Source organism: Rhagoletis pomonella, unplaced genomic scaffold (assembly GCF_013731165.1).
Source record: "Rhagoletis pomonella isolate Grant_MI unplaced genomic scaffold, Rhpom_1.0 Rhpom_scaffold_00352, whole genome shotgun sequence".
In the NCBI taxonomy this organism is placed as follows: domain Eukaryota; kingdom Metazoa; phylum Arthropoda; class Insecta; order Diptera; family Tephritidae; genus Rhagoletis; species Rhagoletis pomonella.
Window position 1 is genome coordinate 60,220 of NW_023458906.1, and position 8,733 is coordinate 68,952.

At 36.6% G+C, this 8,733-nt stretch overlaps 1 long non-coding RNA gene across 1 annotated transcript in view; it reads right to left on the reverse strand.

Moving 5' to 3' along the window:
* LOC118750676 overlaps positions 1–6,869 on the reverse strand; it is a 32,174-nt gene extending 25,305 nt beyond the window's left edge. The window contains exon 1 of the long non-coding RNA XR_004994418.1: positions 6,294–6,869. This is a non-coding gene — a long non-coding RNA (uncharacterized LOC118750676). The remainder of the gene's footprint in view (positions 1–6,293) is intronic.
* Between the last annotated feature and the right edge of the window lie 1,864 nt (positions 6,870–8,733).

Here is an 8,733-nt window from a genome sequence, read left to right on the forward strand (position 1 = left end):
ACGGGATTGAGTTATAAATCAAATAAAATTGCAAGCTCCACAGGTTATTCAAAAACAAGTACGAGCAGTGCTGCTATGCCGAAGGCTTCATACCTTTCACTAACATCAGAAAATTTTACTTTAACAGATTACTGCATTTGAAATTAATATAAAAAAAATCATATTTAAACCATCAGACGTATTGAACATATACCTTATAGAGCACCAATCTAAGCGATTTTCAATGCTGTGTGTGATCGGTATGTAAACCGGTAACACAATTTAATGGTTTTAGCTGCCTTCATATAGGAGATCTATCGCAAAAACTTGAATCTGAACTATCAGTGGTATAGGAAATAAAGCCCAATTTTCACAGTAGAGTTTTTGAGATTATTTAGAAAACATCTGACGAAATTTCTCGGTTTTAGCTGTCCAAATAAAGGAGTTTTAAAGTAAACCCCTATACCTGAACAATCAGTGGTATGGAGGCTATAGGTTATTGTGGCCCGATCTTTGTAATTTTCACTGCAAGTATTCTATTGATAATGGGTGAGAATTCGTGTTCCCAGCTGCATAAATGGAGGAGTTATAAAAAAATCTCATATCTGAACAATCATACATACATACTATAAACCTACAATCACTTAGCAAATTTCATTCGGATATCTTGAAAACTGAGAGCCTAAATTGCATACAAACAGACGGCCAGGCGGACAGACAGACAGACGGACGTGGATCTCCAATAGGGTTGCCAGATTTTGAAACGGAGAAAGCAGTACCTTTCCGCAGGGCCTGGATTCAAGCCCGGTTCAACCCAACATCAAAAAATATGAAATAAAAAAAAAAACCGAGTGTATTTCTGCCATGAAAAACGCCACAAATCGGAGGAGAAGCCCGGCCAAACACTAACATACATATGTGCAAGTGCCAATCTTAGATATCTGTTTCAAAGCCACAATTAATGTAAACAAGTTATTTTTAAGCAAAAAACAAAACCGACTTCAATTCCCATATAAAAATTTAAGATTATCGTTAATTCCTTCATGAACCGATTATCGCATTTAAACCTGTGCGGGACGTTCTGTGAGGCAACACCTTTCCTTTAAAAAAAGAATTATTGTAATCGGTTAACGTGGTCCAAAGTTATGCGGTAACATACATAAAAAAAAATATTCCGACGAATTGATAACCTTCGCCTTTTTGTGAAGTCGGTTAAAAAAAGAACTAAATTACACAAAAGAATTCCAGACTCTTCCTGAATATATCGAGCCCTAACCGCCAAAATAACGTAAACGACATTTTTTTCAAAATCTTCTTTTTGATGCAGAAATGTATCTCGATGCTCTAGTAATATTTCTGCATCAAAAACAAAATTTTGAAAAATATGTCGCGTACGTTATTTTGGCGGTTAGGGCTCGATATGACCTGTTTTAATTTACGCTTTATAATTAATTTAATGTTTTTCTGATGTTTATAAAAGAGCGCCATGCACTTACCTTGCTACGCCCGTGGTGACACTTTTTTACTATCACCCTCAACGAATGGCAGATAAACAAATAATTTTTAAGAAAACAAGTAATTTTTAAGCAAAAAACAAAACCGACTTCAATTCTTATATAAAAATTTAAGATTATCGTTAATATCGTCGTGATCCGATGATCGGATTTAAACCAAATTAATATGGGACCACCTGGGACATCGTTCCTTAAAAAAAAGGATTATAGAAATCGGTTAACGTGCTCCAAAGTTATGCGGTAACATACATAGAAAAAAAGAAATATTCTGACGAATTGGTAACACTTCTCGTTTAACTTTAGCATTTCCTCTAACATTAGCATTTATTAACTGATTGATAATTTTGACTGAACAAATTCCCTCCTACTTTTCTGTCTCTTTCAAATCAGTGCCAGCAGTGAAAATTAACGATTTGGTTACAATTCTAGAATAAATTTAATATAACTAAAAGCACGGATGTAGAACAAAACTAAATAAATGCATTGTTGTATTTTGAATTAGGTTTTTCTGTAACAAATTTTTTACATACATACATACGTAATTTAGTGGAAAAACTAAAATAAAAAATCGTCATTACAGGGGAATAATCGTCATTGCGGGGGAAAAATCGTCAAAACGTCATTGACCTAAATAAAAAACGTCAAAATGAGGCGAAATCGTCAATTCGGCAACGCTGGCAAACAAATGCAAATGCAAATGTGCTTTCAAATGCTCAACTTCAATCACATTTCGTTAAAACACGAGCAGTGATCGGGTTACAATAAGCTGGTGCAGAGTTGAGTTGTGGTGCATTAGTTAAAAATATCCATAAATAGACTAAGTAAATCATAAAAACGTGCCAAATATAGCGATGTGAGGGAATCGGCGTAAAATTCATTTCCACACCACGTCAACCGGTACAGTACGATGGCCAAAATTCTACAGCACGGATAACAAAGCCTAAGGTCTTAAAATGACCGTATAGACCCCTCCATTGAAAACAGTGTGGCCTTTTGGAAAACTTAACATGGCGTCTAACTTTTGTGCCACTGGAGAATTCAACACTAAAAAAGAAACAGCAGCAATCTGAGATCAGAATGGAAAAATTCAAAAGGGCGGACCCAATATGATGGAAAACCAAAAATTAATCTGCCTTATCCTGAGTTTCACCCGAAAATTTGACATCCGCCCATAGTAAATACATGGAAAACGAAAGAGAAAAGTGAACCGGTTCGGTGAAAATGAATCTCATGATAAAGCTGAATAATCAAACCGATTCGATTGAAACGTTTCCCACGGGGGTTTTGGAGTTGGTGGTCATCTAAGCGTCGTCCAAATAAATTTTCATACAAAGGTTGTGGAGAATGAAAATCTCTACAACTTTAATGTTTGAATATGCTACATATTTTCAACAGAAATTGTTGAAACATTTCGAAAACCGTGGCAGTGTAAACATTTTTTGCAGTTTTTGCTAATTATTTACAATAAACATGTTTTTTTAAACTTATATATAAAAATGTAGAAAAATTAATTATCTACACGTTTGTATTGAACCATTTTTTTACAAAAAACGCAAACTTAGCTTGCAAATCGCAATAAAATAAAAAAAAACATAAAATCTATGATGGCGGAATGTTCCCATATGAAATTTGGGGGCAATACTGTGGATCCATATCTGCTTGTCAAATAGAAGTAAACTGCATCAAAAGTTCGCTACTACAAATTTTTTGTTTTCTTCGTACCAATTTGATCTAATTTTACTGGGAAAGTTTCTATTTAAAAGCGCTCGCCCCTTGGCCGGCAATGGCAAACCTCTAAGTATGTGTATTATTTATGAAAGTGCAAGTTTTAGGCGGTTACGCTTGGAAACTTGTTCGTAAGTACGCATTTTTTAAAGTGCATTGGTCGTTGGACTTCATGCATAAAAACTAAGCTTAGTCCAGGTCCTAACAAGCAATTCTTCGTCATGCGTTTGTTGTTGCGTTCTTCTTCATGTTTGCCCGTGATTTACCCCTGATCCAGACCGCGAAATGGGCTCGCTTACCCGTACGGGCAAAAAAGCCACTACGGGATAATGTGCCCATGTCTGCTTTAGGGCACTTAATTTTATAATATGTATAGATACTATAAATATATTTTTTAATAATTAATACTAATCGTCGTTTGAAGTACAAAACCGCGTATCGTCATTCTGCAAAACCGCGTAACTGACATTTGCTGCCAAAAATTGGATTTGCTCACACAAGCTCTTGGCTCAATCCTTATCCATTCGTCCTGAAATATACTAGCCAGAAATGCCATTGCTTTATAAAAAAGGGAACCATTTTGAAATATGAGTGTTTTTACTCTCTAGAAAGTAATTAATGCAACCTCACATACGCGGTTTTGCGTTTAATTGATACGCGGTTTTGTACTTTAAACGACGTAATACCTTTTCGAAAAATTTTCGTATTGCTACCCTGAAAGATTGGTTGCTAGCTATTCTGTTCATCCAGGAAATCGTGCTGTCTGCTCAGTGTGAAAATTCTCTCACTCCGTGTTGGACACAACAACAGTTGCACGGTGATTGCCAATCGAAGTTGGTGGTAATAACCACGGCCTAAGGCAAATGTGATGCCACACAGTGATGCCAAATTAGTCATAAAGAAGAATAGATAGCAGATAGCTGCTTTTTTGCAAATAGATAAAGATGAAAAATTCGATTTTAACCGAATTTTACCACCACAAAGTTCGATTTCAAAATTTCGTCATTTTGAAGCTAAACTGCGATTAGAAATCGAATCTCGAAGCTTCAAATATTGAATTTACCCATCCCTGCTCCGTATACACGACTTGTACGTGAAAGCCGAGTGCCTCCTTTTGGCTTATGTGTGCCCCACTGGTCTACATCATCAAAAAAGCGTTGCCAACTTTTTGTAACTTGACATAAGTACATACATAGTTCGGTTCGGTCAGACAAAATAAATAATGTAAGTATGTATGTTAATGGAAAGGCATGAAATCATTAACTGCTGTCTACAGCTGCAAAACTAGCGATGGTGACGCCATTCGATAGTTTCGAAAATACTATCGATATTTTCTATTGGTCGTATACTATCGTATAGTATATATAGGCGAACTTCAACTCAAAACAAAATACATACAATATACAATATACAATATGTACACATGTAATGTTCAAGTATAACTAACAAAAAGGAAATACATAACAATTTTAAAGCAGAATTCAATCTTTGCTTTCATTTGAGAAGTTTTACCTTTAAGAAGATACACTTAAACAAACAGAACATAAACACTCAACGAAATAACAGAGTTATTATAAAACAACTTCAAACTGAAAACACTTAAAAATAAATGTTTTGTTGTCATTTGTTGCGATTTTTATACTGCAGACAGCGTTTTTATATTACAACAGTTTATTCATTAACCCAAAAGTTCACTGTCGCCAATTATATTTTCCATGCCATTATCTGAAAATAAACATATCTGCATATAATACAAAAGCATGCAACACATTCGTTAATGCTGCTCATGTACACAAGTAAATATGTGCAGAGTATGCGAAATAACACTTGCACATTGTATGTTAATTGCGCAGATAAATCTCCTGCATACGCAGAACCGCCTATATCAACTACTTAATATACCTAAATAAGTAAAATAAAAGTATAAATATTGCATCTCTAATCGTGAAATTCTATATACTTCTTTTCTTTTCTTCACAGCGTCATTTATTTAAGTAAAGATCTCAAAATATAAGTGCACCGGCACTATCGACTACCGCCCGAAAACAATCGATGTTTCTTCAAAAATAAACCTATGGATACTCTATCGTTGGTGCCATCGATATTTTTGCAGCTCTACTGCCGTCCCTAAATTGGAGAGCCAAGCGTTGCATTTTCCATATGCCAACGAGTGCCAGCGCGCACTATACTCATATCAACGCGGCGTAATTTTTGACGTTTTCTCATTTCCTCTCGTTTCCTCGTTCACTTTCTTGTCCTCTCTCATTCTTTCCGTCTTCCGCATCCAACTTCAACACGAAATGCCCTGTCAAAAATGAAAATTCCATTCGCTTGGCGCTAGGGCCGCGTTATTGTGGGATGCTTCATACAATTTAGGGATGACAGTAAAAGGCTAACCTAATATTCACGCACGCCGCCAATTTACTGTCAAAAATTTCTCTTGCATATACAACATTTATGGAACCAACTGAAATTGAACGGAGTGCGTATGAAGCTAATTTAATTTCCAATTTTTGTTCTGCGTGACATTTTGATTTGACGTTTCGCTCAACGAAATCAAATGCAAACGCACGCAAGCCAATTTCGGGTGACAAAAAAAAAACAAATTCGACGGCGTGCGGTCCCAAACGCAAGCCGCGAATATTAGGTTAGCCTGTAAGTTTTACTCATTTCCACTTCTATACCTAATAGATATGTGTGTCAAGCACACTCATACGAGTACTGATATGTATGCCTGGAAGTCCGCTTTAATGTTTCGAAATGGAGATACATATGTACATACATATTTGAATATCGTCGTTTAAAGTACAAAGCCGCGTATCGTCATTCTGGAAAACCGCGTAACTGACATTCGCTGTCAAAAATTCGTTTTGCTCACACAAGCTCTTGGCTCAATCCTTATCCATTCATCTTGAAATATACTAGCCAGAAATGCGATTGCTTTATAAAAAAAGAACCATTTTGAAATACGAGTGTTTTTACTCTCTATAAAATAATTTATGCAACCTCACATACGCGGTTTTGCATTTTGTTGATACGCGGATTTGTACTTTAAACGACGATGTAATTAATTACCTGGAATCGAGTGATTCATCCAAATATTGTTGCGTCGCTTGTATTTTCCATTTTATATCGATGGGATTGTCGCCTTGGACGTTGCATTGCACATGCACCTGCTTTCCTTTTGCAACTGATATTTGCTTAGTTTTGGTTTGAAAGTGGGCAGGCACTAAAATAGGAAAACTTTAATTAAGTATTACGTAATATTAATAAATTGAAAATGTTAAACAAAGGGTAAGGGCAGATATTATAGCTGTTTCGGTACAAGTATTTTATAGCACATTTCCAAGACCTCGAAATCTCGAGGGTTTGCTTAAGTTTTCCAGCCGAACTTCGTTGGGAAAACACCCTATCTCATAAAACTTTTCACGAACGCCCTGTCTCAGAATTTGACTGAAGAACGCCCTATCTCAGAATTTTGGTTTAATAACGCCATATTTCAGAATTCGTTTAAAGAACGCCCGACTTCAGAATCTGGTTGAAGAAAGCCCTATCTCAGAATTTGGTTCAAAAACGCTTTATATCAACGTATTTGCTATATATTTTCAGTTGAGATATGGCGTTTTTGAACAAAATTCTGAGATATGGAGTTCTTCAACCAGATTCTGAAGTAGGGCGTTCTTGGAAAGTTTTCTGAGGTAGGGCGTTTTCGAACCAGCTGCCGAGATAGGTCGATCTTCCATTCAGCAGTCGATATGCTCTCTTAGGTGGTATTTAAAACTGTGCCCTCCTTGTAATTATATTCGTAAAATTTTTTTTTTATTCATATAGAATTTTTTTTTCAACTCTTTATTCGCATATTTGTTTACTTTTGCTTATGCAGATAAAAAGAAGTTTTCATTCGGACTGTCAAAAAAAGCAACGTTAATTTTTACAGCTGTTTAAGACATGTGGCCTTGCCACTCCATCACCAATTAGTCAAATCGAAACTCAAAAGCAGTTTTCATTCGTACTGTCATCAGGTAACTTTAAGAATGGAAATTTAAAGCAATTCCCATTCGTACTATCATTAGGTATGTAACTTGCGAATGGAAATTGCTGCGTCTTTTATGCGCATCATTAATACATAGTTATACTTCTATATTGGCAGTAACCTATATGTACGGTCACCATTCGTACCGATTTTGGCGGAACAGTGCCGATTTTGAGAAAATTGTCCCGCTGAATATTTTTTAAAACTCGGGACGAATTTCATATTTGTACCAATTAAATCCCCATTTTAAAATTTTTATTTATTAATTTAATATGAGTCTCTCTGTACTCTGGTCCAAAAATGATAGTTATAAAGGCACACTGTGATGGAATTTAATTTCTCTTTGCAATGATCTAGAATAAAAAGCCAAATGTATAGAATAAAAACATCGAGAAATTGTTTATTTCAACATGTTTAATCCAACAAAGTATTCAATTTTAACAATTTTTTGCAGCTTTGAAGTCATTCAGAGTTAAATGATTGCTACGAATTCGAACACTTTTTAAATCGCTAGAGGCGAGGCCGCGTCCATCCACCCATTACTTGCAGACGCCTTCATCTTTCGGAAAAAATGGTTTTAGTGCAAAATGCCAATTAGCAATTTAGAAAAAAGTACACATCCTGACTAATTTACTTTTAAAAAATATGTGGTTTAGAGATGCCAGATCGAAATAGAAAAAATATATGTAGGAAAGCCCTTACTACTTCGAAATAAAACACTCGTTTTACATATATAGTCGGTTAACGCCGGGTGTACAAATAGTTATTGAATATTTAAGAAAATGTTTAATTACATAGATTGCAGCGTACGATGTGCGTTGGGTCGCGGTAGTTTAATGACTGTCCTTTTATGTTTCTGTTCACGCGTACTTCGGTTCGTTTGGCAGTGTGGAGTATTGTCGTAGGTCAGGGTTGCGTTTTTAAGTACGGCCGTACGTTAGTGCGTCAGTGAGTCAGTACTCATTTCCGCTGCGAGGAGTCCGTGCGTTGATTCCCACATTCGGCCATCCTGCGCTGTCATTCGACCCGAATGAAGGGTCCCACCTTTTCATGAATTCTGCAACTGTGGTAGTTCGCCCAGGCCCCTCATGGTCTCCAACCTTCGAGACTTCGTATCTGCCGTGCTCTAGTTTACGCAATACTTTGTAGGGTCCGAGGTATTTTGGTTTAAGCTTCAAACCAGGACCATATTGCGTGCGCTTAATCGCCACCAATCCATTGACGTTATACTCGACCTCTGCCTTACGACGCGAGTTGAAGGTCCTGCGGTTCTCTTCTTGAATCCTAGCTATGTTCTCTTGCGCTTGATGGCGGCTTCTTTCACGTTCCGAGTCGACTTCCTCTATCGCAGCGTCGTCTAAAATGGCTTGCAAGTCTGGTGCACCGGGTATCCGCATCTCTAGCCCAGTTAGTATTTTGAACGGCGTTACTCGCGTACTTCGTGGCGGAGTGTTGTTGATTATTTGCTGTACGCGATCCACG